Source organism: Coenobita brevimanus, chromosome 80 (assembly GCF_032717465.1).
Source record: "Coenobita brevimanus isolate Jiangsu-jjx chromosome 80, ASM3271746v2, whole genome shotgun sequence".
Classification (NCBI taxonomy): Eukaryota; Metazoa; Arthropoda; class Malacostraca; order Decapoda; family Coenobitidae; genus Coenobita; species Coenobita brevimanus.
In genome coordinates, this window is record NC_137033.1 from 3,412,397 (window position 1) to 3,424,646 (window position 12,250).

Sequence of the window (12,250 nt, forward strand, 5' to 3'; positions counted from 1 at the left end):
CATATGTTAAGTAATCATTTATGTCTATTTTCTCCTTTCCTGATATGCACTTATATAGCATTATCATGTCACCTCTTTTCCTTCTCTCCTGTAGTGTTGGTAGATTCAGTTTATTGAGTCTTTCTTCGTAGCTTAGGTCCCTTAAGCTTGGTATCCATCTTGTAGCGGCCCTTTGAACTTTTTCAATCTTGTCTATGTGTTTTTTGAGATGAGGACTCCAGACTATTGATGCATATTCCAGGGTTGGTCTAATGAATGATGTTATTATCCTTCTTAGCATGTCTTCATTTATGTATGTGAATGCTATTCTCATATTTGCAAGCAGTGTATAATGTTCCGTACCTTCTCGCTGATGTGGTCAGCCGGAGATAGTCTGTTATTGATAATCACACCTAGGTCTTTCTCTCTTTCTGATGTGTATAGGGTTTTATTTTCTAACTTATAATCCCAATCAGGTCTTTTTCCACTTTTACCAAACTTGATTACATGACACTTGTCCACATTGAATTCCATTTGCCATGTACTACTCCATTCATGAAGTTTATTTAATTCTTCTTGTAGCTCCCTACAAGAGTCTGTGCTAGTAATTCTCCTTTGTATTTTTGCATCATCTGCAAACATATTCAAATAGCTCTCATTTCCAGTGTTACTGTTTATATCATTTATGTACACTAGAAACATGATTGGTGCCAGCACCGAACCCTGTGGTACTCCACTAGTCACTTCTTTCCATGATGAGTAGTTTCCTCTTAGTACTGTCCTCATTTCTCTTTTTATGAGAGTCTTGCATCCAACATAACAGTTTGCCTCGAATTCCTCCTTGATGGTACAGCTTCCATAAAAGTCTTTGGTGTGGTACTGTGTCAAAAGCTTGAAATCTAAATAGATACTGTCCACCCATCCTTCCCTTTCCTGTATTGTGTTTGTTACTCTGTCATAGTAGCTCAACAGATTAGTAACACATGATTTTCCTTTTCTGAAACCAAACTGTCTTTCTCTTATCATACTGTGTTCTTCTAGATGATTTACCCAAGTTTTTCTTATAAGTTTTTCTAATACCTTGCTTACAACACTGGTCAGTGATACTGGTCGGTAGTTGAGAGGATTTTGTCTATTTCCTTTCTTGAATAAGGGGACTATATTTGTTTTTTTCCAAATATCAGGTAGTTTCCCTTGACTCAAGGATTTCTTGAAAATTAAAAATAATGGTTTACTTAACTCCTTTGCACATTCTCGTAACACCCAACATGAAATTTCATCAGGACCACTTGCTTTTCCTCTGTCTAATCTACTTAACTCCTCCTGTATTACTTTTTCTGCTATTTGTATATCTGGTAGTATGTGTGGACATGCGTGTTCCACATATTCCCTCTCAAAATTTTTTTTCTTCTGTAAAAACTAATTGGAAATTCTTATTTAGTGCTTCACAAATATCTTTCTCTTGTGTATAAGTGATTCCCTCGTCCGTGATGGATTGTATTTTATCTTTTACTTTGGTTTTGCTTCTGATATAGCTGTAAAACAGCTTTGGTTGATCACTACTTTTATTTATTATATCCTCCTCAAACTGTTTTTGGGCTTCCCTCCTTACTCTTGTATAGTCGTTTCTTGCCTGTTTGTAATTATTATACGCCCTTTCACTATTGTGTCTTCTGTATCTATTCCACAACAAATCTCTTCTTTCTTTTGATTTTTTACATTCTGTATTGAACCATTTCTGTATTTTCTTATCTGCTTCTTTGTGCTGTGGGATGTACTTCTGGACTCCTATTTCATAAAATTCACAAAAATTTTTATATACAGGATTTAAATCTTGTCCTCTAAGTTCATTTTCCCAATCAACTTCTAAGAAATACTTCTTTAGGTCTTGATAATTTCCCTTTTTATAGTTTAGTCTCTTTTTGCAACTGTCATTGCTGTTTACTATGTCATATGCTATCCTGAAGTTATAATTTAGTACTGCATGATCGCTTTTGCCGAGTGGAGGGTGATATATTAAACTGTCAATGTCATTTTCTTGCCTAGTAAATATTAGATCTAGCACTGAAGGTACATCAAGTCCTCTTTTTCTAGTGGTTTCCCTCACATGTTGCGTTAAGAAAAACTCTTGTACGAGATCCAGGAGCTTTTGGTCCCAACAGCTTTCTTGGCTATTTATATCTAGAGTATTCCAATTTATATTTGTATTGAAATCCCCAGTTAGTATAATTCTTTCCGATTTCTCTTCCATTTTATGTAGCAAGGATCTTATATTCTGAATTGTACTCTCTGCCAGGTCCTCATATTCGTCTCTTTCCCATGTGTTTGATTTGGGTGGCATATACAAATTGGCTACAATTACTTTACCTTCAGATGTGTCGATCTCTACTGCAATCAGTTCTACTTGTGATGGTATATCTAGGTTTATTTCCTTGACTTTCAGATTTTTCTTAGTTAATATTATAATTCCTCCTCCTTTTTTTAAATTTCTGTCTCTTCTCCATATATTGTATTCCTCTAAGTTTAGTATGTCATTGGATATCCTTGGTGTTAATTTTGTCTCAGTTAGGCATATTATTTGTGGTTCATTTTCTCTGACATAATCATTCATCTCTAGTAATTTAGATACCATTCCATCCACATTTGAGTACATCAACTTTATCATTTTGTTTATATACTTGTCATGACATGGTTCTACTAACTTCCTCCTTTTTCTTCCATCCTGTTTGTGACCCACTTTCGTACCTGCAATTCTATTACTTTGTAAAAAAAATTTCTTCTTGTCCTCTTCTGATCTTCCCTCATTTTTTGTTTTTGCTTCCTCACTTTTCTCTTTCAGTAATTCCAGTTCCTCTTGTGTTAGGCATCTTTTTATCCATACATTTTTGAACTCCTCTTTTTCCATAAGATTCTTTGCATTTTTTAGTATCTCTTCCACAGTGTTTACACTCTGGAAAGTCACCTTTAGAGGTCTTGTCTTGCTTTTCTCGTATTTCCCTAACCTTTTGTGTTCCTCTATGTCTTTACTACAGATTTCCTCTGATACTTCTTTCAGTAAGCTCATTACATTTGCCATCTCCTTTTTGTCTCTAGTGATTTTGTTTTTAATTTCTTCCTCTTCTATACCAGTGATTACTATTGATTTATTTATTTCTACTGAATCTCTGACTAACTTTGGATTGTTTTGGATTATTCTTTTCACTTCCTTTTTAATGTTTTTTTCCTCCACCCTTGTTTCTAAGTCTTTCTTTACTTTCACTATTTCAGCATACGTGATTTCTACATCATTTTTGTAGCTTTGCACAGCTTCATTCATCTGTGTTATCCTCTCAATATCACTGCTCTGGTCCATAAGACTGCTTGCTTGTCTAATTGACTCTGTGTCATTTTTTAACTCTTCCATAACACTCTTGTGATTAACTACTGTACTTCCCATTTCACTCACTTTCTTCCTAAGCGTGTTCAATTCCACTGTTAGTTCACTGATGGTTGTGTCTTTCTTATTGGCCTCCCTTCCCAGTTTTTCTATCTCTTCCTTTTGCAAGTGCATTTGCTTCTTTATTTCATCAATTTCATTTTTGAAAGCCATTTCTAGTTTGTGTACACGTTCAACCAGTCTATTGTGAGTCTCCACCTCAACCAGTTCTTGGTAGAAATCATCATTTTGCTTTTTACTTTTATCCCTTTTCTTTTCCAAATTTGTTTTACTGAGGTATGTATCCATTTTGTACTACTAAATGAAGAGTATGTACTTACACTTTCCGCGTGTTGTTGTAGTATAAACAAACCCAGCTGACTCAACGCATCGTGGTTCTTTGTTGTTTCAACCAGTCTTAATTTGAACTTATTATTTCTTTTCCTTTTAATAATGAAAAATCATTTAGTCTAACCTGGTACAGAGCTTGACTCATTCAAAGATATTTATTTAGGTAATGCCTCTGGCCGTGTTGAGCTGGTATGGAGCGCCGGTAATGGACGTCAACATCCGACGATGTGTGTGTGTGTGTATATATATATATATATATATATATATATATATATATATATATATATATATATATATATATATATATATATATATATATAAATATATATATATATATATATATATATACAATATATATATATATATATATATATGTTTGTATATATATATATATATATATATGGCCTTAATAACCAGGGGCTTCGGCCCCAATGGTTGATAGGCCGAAAAAAAAAAAAAAAAAATGATCGTCAGACCAGTGGTGGGACTGAAAATAATTCAGTCCCAGGTAACACCGTATTGACGGTCTTGTTACACCCTCTAGGGCAGGAGGCCCAAGGGCAGGAGGCCCAAGGCTACGGCCTAAAGAAAGAGAAAGTGATAGACATAGGCTACGGCCTAACAGAGTGTGTAGAGGGGAAGGTGACCCCAGGCTCCGGCCTTAACACACTGAGGAGAGAGAGTTGCCTGTGTGCATCCCTCTCCAGTTGCTCTTTGGCTACGGCCAGAATACGGTCCAGGGTAGAGAGACCCTGCTACCGTACGTGTAGCGCTACCCAATTACGGAAGCGGCGTCCCGGGGTCGGTACCTTGCCACAACAGACGGGTGAACCAGTTCATCCGTTAGTCGCTTTCTGTACGGGCAGACACTCGGCTCCGCCCGGGGCACGTACCAGGGTGGAGAATTCCCTGCAGGTAGGATCTGTCCGTATTGGAGAGAGTGCGGCTTCCGAGCCCCTCACTACGGCTTGTCTCCTACTGCGGGAGGAACACCACGCCGCCGGCAGCCGGCGGTACCTTGCCACGGCGAAAGGGCGACCTCAATCACCCTATAGGTGTCCCCCGCATGCCAGGCAAGTTCACGGCTACAGCCAAGGAGCACAATAGGGGAAGGAGAGCCCCGACTCAGACCTATGGACACACTCAAGGGACCACGAAGAGCGTGAGTCTTCCTTTAGCCTCTTTCCCTTCGTGGAGCCCTTCGTCGCCATCCAGGCTTATAGGCCTGGAGGAGACACTAGAGTGGTGGCAAGGCCCGATAACGGACCTACCGCCCACACCCGGGAGTTCTTTGACCCTGCCGGAGCCCTGCAGGAGACGCTGCCGCAGCCCAGCCCTGACGGCGCCTCTCCCCCTGAGCACCCGCAGTCCCAGGACGGCCAGGCCCGCCGCCGCAGTCTACAACCACGGAGATCCAGGCTCCCTCACTCCCCGGAGACAGAGGAAGCAGGCCCGACTGCTCCGGCTGTTCGGCCCTAGTCCCGAGGGCCCCCGATCAGGTCGAGGCCCCCAGACCACAGGGCCTCCCTGCACCCCACCGGCGCGGCCCTAAGATAGGAGCCGCCCCTTAGGTCGAGGCCCCAGACAGGTGAGCCTCCCTGACAGTAAGTGAAACAGTGATCCAACAACCCAGGAAACAAGGGTAAGACGGTGACAGTGACAGTGATCCAGAGTACAGTGACAGTGCTTACACGGAAATATATTAAACAGTGGCCTAACAGAAACTCGTGCCATCAGGGTAAGAAGTGTCTATAGATAAATAATTCAGTCCCTCCCCGCATCAAGGAACCAGGGAGTTTTCTGTGAATCTAGAGGTAGGTGCGCGGGTGAGCCGAAAGGCAAGTGTATGTGTCCCCGCGACCTGGTGACAGTGTCGAGTGTCGCAATCCGCACCCTACCTCTATTATGGTAATATCCTCGAAACAGACTCCCAATCTCAGTGATCTTAAGTGAACAGCCCCAGTTTTTTATTATCTTGAAGTGACATAATAATTAATTCAAACGAACAACCCCAGTTGCATAATTACCCTCCAGGTGACATTAAAGAATATCCGCGATCTCCCTGTGCCATAGTGTTAATATATATGTGATCATTCTGTGAAGCCGAGTGTAATCCTGTATCTCTGTTCCCCTATATGCTAAATATCATTGTATGTACACTGTTATGAGTAGGACCTAAGTAATAGATGTGATACGGTATACTGCCTATTTTTATGCCCTGTTCCTTTGTTAGTGCATTACATCCGGTCTAGCAAAAGGACCCCGTTCCAGTAGCTCGTGTTTTTACGACGAGAAGTCGCCTTAAAAACACAGCATTACAAATATTTTGAGCCTTTAGGCCATTATATTAGGTCTCGTGGATGTGTGTTCCTCATTGTCTGCAACTCATCCCCGAGCATTCAGTCTCGTCGCCTTCCTGTACACACCAGTGTTTAATACGAATGGGTGGCAGTCGGCAGTGGCACACGTACATAAAACGTCACAACACCGGGCATCCAGTCCTCCCTCACCCCTCCCCTGGTCCTCTCTCTCTCTCTCTCTCTCTCTCTCTCTCTTATATTTAGCTTTTATGGATTTTCAACTGCCGGGAAGCAAAATTTCTGTAGATTTTCTGGAGAACCTTTCAAAATTCAGTAGATTAGAGCAATAATTCGGTATTTCTTGAGATCCATCAGAAATTCAGTAAATCTCACGATATTTCGGTAGATCTGGCAACACTGCACTGACTCACTAACACCTCACGATCCTCATCACTCACTGGCCAGAGCTAAATATGCTAAGGCCACTAAACAAGCTAACAAACAGCTACAGTTTTGTTCATGCATAAAGTTTCGGAAATCAGCGATAAAAATGGACAACATTTTTGGAAAAAGGCCAACTGTTTGGTTGATCATACAATCTGTACATGACCCTCATTTTTTTAAAGATAATAGTATTTTTCCCTTACACTGGCTTGGAAGCACAGGTGTTAGCGTCTATTGCTAGGTAGCGGAGTGCTTGATGAATGTTGCTGGTGTGTGGAAGATAGAACGAAGGACAGCAAGTGTTTGTAAGTGTAAATAGACATGTTTAATGTAGTGCTTGCTAGTACTGGCCTACAAATTCAGGATATTCACGGAGAATGGCAAGCCACAGGTTTTCCTTTATTAACCCTGTGATTTGGTCAGTCAGCGTCAGAAGGTGTGGGTTTGTGTAGTTAGCAATTGGTGGACATTGCATTATGTAATGATGCAGTGTGTGTGCCGCAGCTGCCCCACACACTGCACATGCTACTGGATCTTCTCTGGTAAAGGACCAATATTCATAATCCAGTCTCAGTCTCATCAGAACAGCGGCCTAAAGCCCACCTCTCTGGCCATAGGTTACAGCAGTATTCTGAGACACATTTATATAGTGAAGACAGCTAGTGCTGCCAATTGTCATGCTGTCATGGGGCTGTCTAGTAATACCAGGACTGTCTGTGTGGACCCTTGTGGAAAGAAGACAGTCAGGGAGTCTTTTTGAAATGACAGTGTCCACGTACTGTGTGGACGACTCCTACTCCCTAATGAACTGGCCACACCTACACCTGGTGCCATGTACACCCCCGTCACAATATATGTGTACAGTCTGGTGACGTGATACTCCCTAATGAACTGGCCACACCTACACCTGGTGCCATGTACACCCCCGTCACAATATATGTGTACAGTCTGGTGACGTGATACTCCCTAATGAACTGGCCACACCTACACCTGGTGCCATGTACACCCCCGTCACAATATATGTGTACAGTCTGGTGACGTGATACTCCCTAATGAACTGGCCACACCTACACCTGGTGCCATGTACACCCCCGTCACAATATATGTGTACAGTCTGGTGACGTGATACTCCCTAATGAACAGGCCACACCTACACCTGGTGCCATGTACACCCCCGTCACAATATATGTGTACAGTCTGGTGACCACCTATTGTCTCCAGCTGTGTCATGAAGTGGGATTCAAGGTCACAGGGCAGCCAACTGAGAGAGAGAGAGAGAGTATACAGTATATACAAACAAAAATCAGTACAGTTCTCTCTCTCTCTCTCTCTCTCTCTCTCTCTCTCTCTCTCTCTCTCTCTCTCTCTCTCTCACACACACACACACACACACACACACACACACACACACAGTAGTAGTACATGGCAAATGGAATTCAGTGTGGACAAGTGCCATGTAATCAAGTTTGGTAAAAGTGGAAAAAGACCTGATTGGGATTATAAGTTAGGAAATAAAACCCTATACACATCAGAAAGAAAGCCCTAGGTGTGATTATCAATAACAGACCATCTCCGGCTGACCACATCAGTGAGAAGGTACGGAACATCTATACACTGCTTGCAAATATGAGAATAGCATTCACATACATAAATGAAGACATGCTAAGAAGGATAATAACATCATTCATTAGACCAACCCTGGAATATGCATCAGTAGTCTGGAGTCCTTATCTCAAAAAGCATATAGACAAGATTGAAAAAGTACAAAGGGCCGCTACAAGATGGATACCAAGCTTAAGGGACCTAAGCTACGAAGAAAGACTAAATAAACTGAATCTACCAACACTACAGGAAAGAAGGAAAAGAAGTGTCATGATAATGCTATATAAGTGCATATCAGGAAAGGAGAAAATAGACATAAATGATTACTTAACATATGGAGAAGCATCAGCAAGATGACACTGCAAAAAACTGCATAAGAAGAGAGGTGATAAAGACGTAAGGAAATTCAGTTTCCCAAACAGAGCAATTGATCAATGGAATGCACTACCGAATGAAATAGTGTGTGCCAAAACAATTCACAAATTTTAGGATATGTACGATAAATATGGTTTAAGACACGGGACAGTACGAGCTTGACTCATTCCTGTAAAGATACAATTAGGTAAGAACAATTAGGTAAGGTAAGAACACACACACACACACACACACACACACACACACACCGCTCGCTGGCTCAGTGGCAGCGTTCTCGCTTGCCATCTGGCAGACGGGAGTTCGCGCCTCGCTCAGGTTGCGAAAAGTTTCACTCATGAAGTGGGCGATTACTGTCCCCCTTGAGCAAGGGGACGGGTGTGTGTGTGTGTGTGTGAAGGTCACAGCCTTGCCCTTAGATCGGACTATATGAGCTCTCAGCTTCCTTCCGGGAGGGTAAAAGCTGACTATCACGACCATCAAGTGATCCTGACCGACCCGGTGAATTACAGGATTCTAACCATGGAAAATTATTAAGTTTTTAAATGAGTTATTCTTGCTTGTCCTGTTGGAACATTTCATTATTATTATTATTATTATTATTATTATTATTATTATCATCATCATCATCATCATCATCATCAGCTTAGCTCAGTGGCAGAGACAATACTATGGCACTGTATTCCTTCCGTAGCACTTCTTCGTGACTAGCATCATATTCTAGTGTTACTATAATACATGCTTTCTGTTATGCTGGGTGTGTTTAGGTCGCCTTCTCGTGCCAAAGACCAGCGACTGAGCGGAGTCGTCTTTCGAGACTGGAACTACAACACTTAACAGAGGCACAGGGCATCAAAACTCGCAGGCCACCTTAACACATGTATTGCCTTAACCCAAATTCCCTTACAATATATATACAGTGGTATACAAGATGTGGAACGGGTCTAGTGACAAGCTGGCTAACAACAGTATATCACGCCACACATACACTGTGATAACACCCGAGTCAGTATACAGGTGTATAATACAGAGGGGTTGGTGACACAGTTCATACAGTCCTATTTCCTCAGTCCTTATATATTATACTGGTCTGTTGAACTTAGGTATCGCCACAGCACTTATGTATTACTCTAGTCCCTTGAACTTAGGTATTGACACAGCATATTGGGTACGTTAGGTTGGAAACACTTTCATTGTTGGTATTCACGGCCTCACTGTCCTTAGGATATACGGGCACTGTCACTTTCAGCTCTTTGGCACAACATTGAGACCTTCTTGTGTCGTCGCTGGGGCTGCCGGTGTCTGGGCTTAGTCAAGGTGGCGCCTGGGGGTTGGAGGGAGCCCCACAGGTGAGCCCTCCCGTAGGAGACACGGGACTGCTACTGGGGGGTGTCACGGCCCAGGCGCGTCTCTGATCCAGGGTACAGAGAGGCCCTCTCTTGTCGGGGCCTCCACTAGGGGAGTGGCCTTCGGGACTGGGGCCAAACAGCATCAGGAGCCGGGCCTGCCACTTCTTACTCTGGGCGGAGGGCCGGCGGTGAGTGGGGCCAGGGCGGTCCCACCCTGGGGTCCGAGGGGTGTCCTTGGGAAGCTAGGGCCTGCAGTCGCCTCTAGGTTGGGGTGCCGTCAGAGGTTGACTGCGGCACCTCGTCCGTGGGGTGTCCGTCAGGGCTGGGCGTCGTCCAGGGGCAAGCTGAAGGGCGTGGATCCCACCTTCATGTATTGGACCTCACCACCACTCCTCGAATGGCAGCACCTCTGGGGAACCACACCTGGAGGGAGAGACAGAAGGGCGTCCCGCACGGCCTCTGGATAGAGAGTGGGCCGCGCCAGGAACCTTCTCCGATGGGAGAACCCTCGGGATTGTGGACGAAGGGCTTACAGTGGCCGTCCCTTCCCCGGCACGTACAGTGGCCGTTGCTGCGGTTCCACAGGCCCTTGGGATAGCAGCAGAAGGACGTATAGTGGCCATTCCTTCCCCGGTACGTGCAGTGGCCGTTACCGTGGTGCTACTCCCGTAGGAGGAGGAGGTGGTGGATGAGGGACGTACAGTGGCTGTTCCCTCCCTGGTGCATACAGTGGCCATCGCCACGGTTCCACCTCTCCTACTTTTGCCTGTCAGCGTGCATACAGTGGCCGTCACGCCGAGGCAGGCTCCAGATGTGACTGCAGCAGAAGAGCGTACAGTGGCCGTCCTTTCCTTGGTATGTACAGTACAGTGGCTGTTACCGTGGTGCTGCCTGGGACTGTATCTCGAGCAGTCCCACCCCGATCCTGGCGAAGGCTGGTCTGGCCGAGATGTAGTTGGCCATCATTGCGACGTGGTGGTTGGGGGAGTTGAGGGGAAGGGGGACATAAGGCCGGGGCGCACCTGAGCCCGTCTCGCTCTGAGCCTGCATTCTGTTCACCTGGCCCACTGTGGTGTCTTCCTGGGGTGGGGGTGGGGCTGCAGCTCCGTAGTGGGGTGGGGGGTTTGGTGGTGGGAGCCTGCATTTCACTTTCCATAGCACTTCTTCATGACTAGCATTCAAGCTGGAGAGATGGCAATTTTAGGCCAAGTTAGAGTGAAAGGAGTATCCAAACTAAACAGAGAGAGAGAGAAAGATCTGCAAGAGGTAACTATAAAAATGAGACTAAGATTACTACAAATGCTACTAGTGCTACTGCTGTCACTACTATTATACTACTATAAGTACTGGTGCTGCTACTACTACTACTACCATCACCACTGAAATACCAGCCGTTGCAACTGGGAACACAACAACACCCCCAGGAGGCGACTATGGAGGGGTTTCTAGGGCGTGTGCTCCACCTGTGCAGTATGGGCATATGTCCCATACGGCCACGCGCCCCTATTCCACGAAGCCGACCTGGCATGAACACCGCAGTCCAGGTACATTACCCTCTGGCTGGGCCAGCCCTCGTCAGGATCGGGGTGGAGCTGAGAAATCAGTTCCTGGCAGCACCTCAGTGACGGCCTGTAGCTGTACACTAAAAGAGACGGTCTGTAGCTGCTCTGATGCAGCAACGGCCTGTAGCTGTACACTAAAAGGGACGGCCTGTAGCTGCTCAGATACAGCGACGGCCTGTAGCCACTCCAGTGCTGCCCCCCCCCCCCTGCAGAACCAGTGACGGCCTGCAGCCACACTTTAGGAGAGAACGGTATGCCCCCTCTCCTTCTGCAGTTGCCTCGAGGGGCATGACACTGGTGATGGCCTGTAGCCGCACAAGTAGACAGGAGACGGCCTGCAGCCGCTCCCCACCTATACGTCGCTCCTCATACGGGACACCGGCAATGGCCTGTAGCCGTGCCCGTGGACAGATGATGGCCTATAGCCGCACTTTGCCCACGGTCCCGTCAGAAGTCGGGCCCTGGTGACAGCCTGTAGCCGCACCGACAGGGGACAGCCTGTAGCTGCCTAGCTCCCCCTGTTACCCACAGGACCTTGGCGACGGCCTGTAGCCGCGCCAGGGAGAGATGCCTCTTAAAAAGTCTCTTGCCCCCTGTGACTTCGCAACCCGAGGGTGACCCTTGCTCAGCCAGCCTCTCCTGTGGCAGAGTGGGTCATGCCTCCATCTCCCCCAACAGAGACAGCCCCCAGAAGGAGAACCTCTGCCTAGAGGACTTGTGAAGAGGCCCTGTGTTATCCCCGGGAGTGTGTGCCATCCAGCTGGCGCCTGAGAGACAAGAGCCTGATGGATTCCTGCCGGAGGTGACGCCACAGTATTACCCTAATGGCGACCCAACAGGAGAGAAGTCGCAGATGAAGGATCCTCGGTGGCGCCC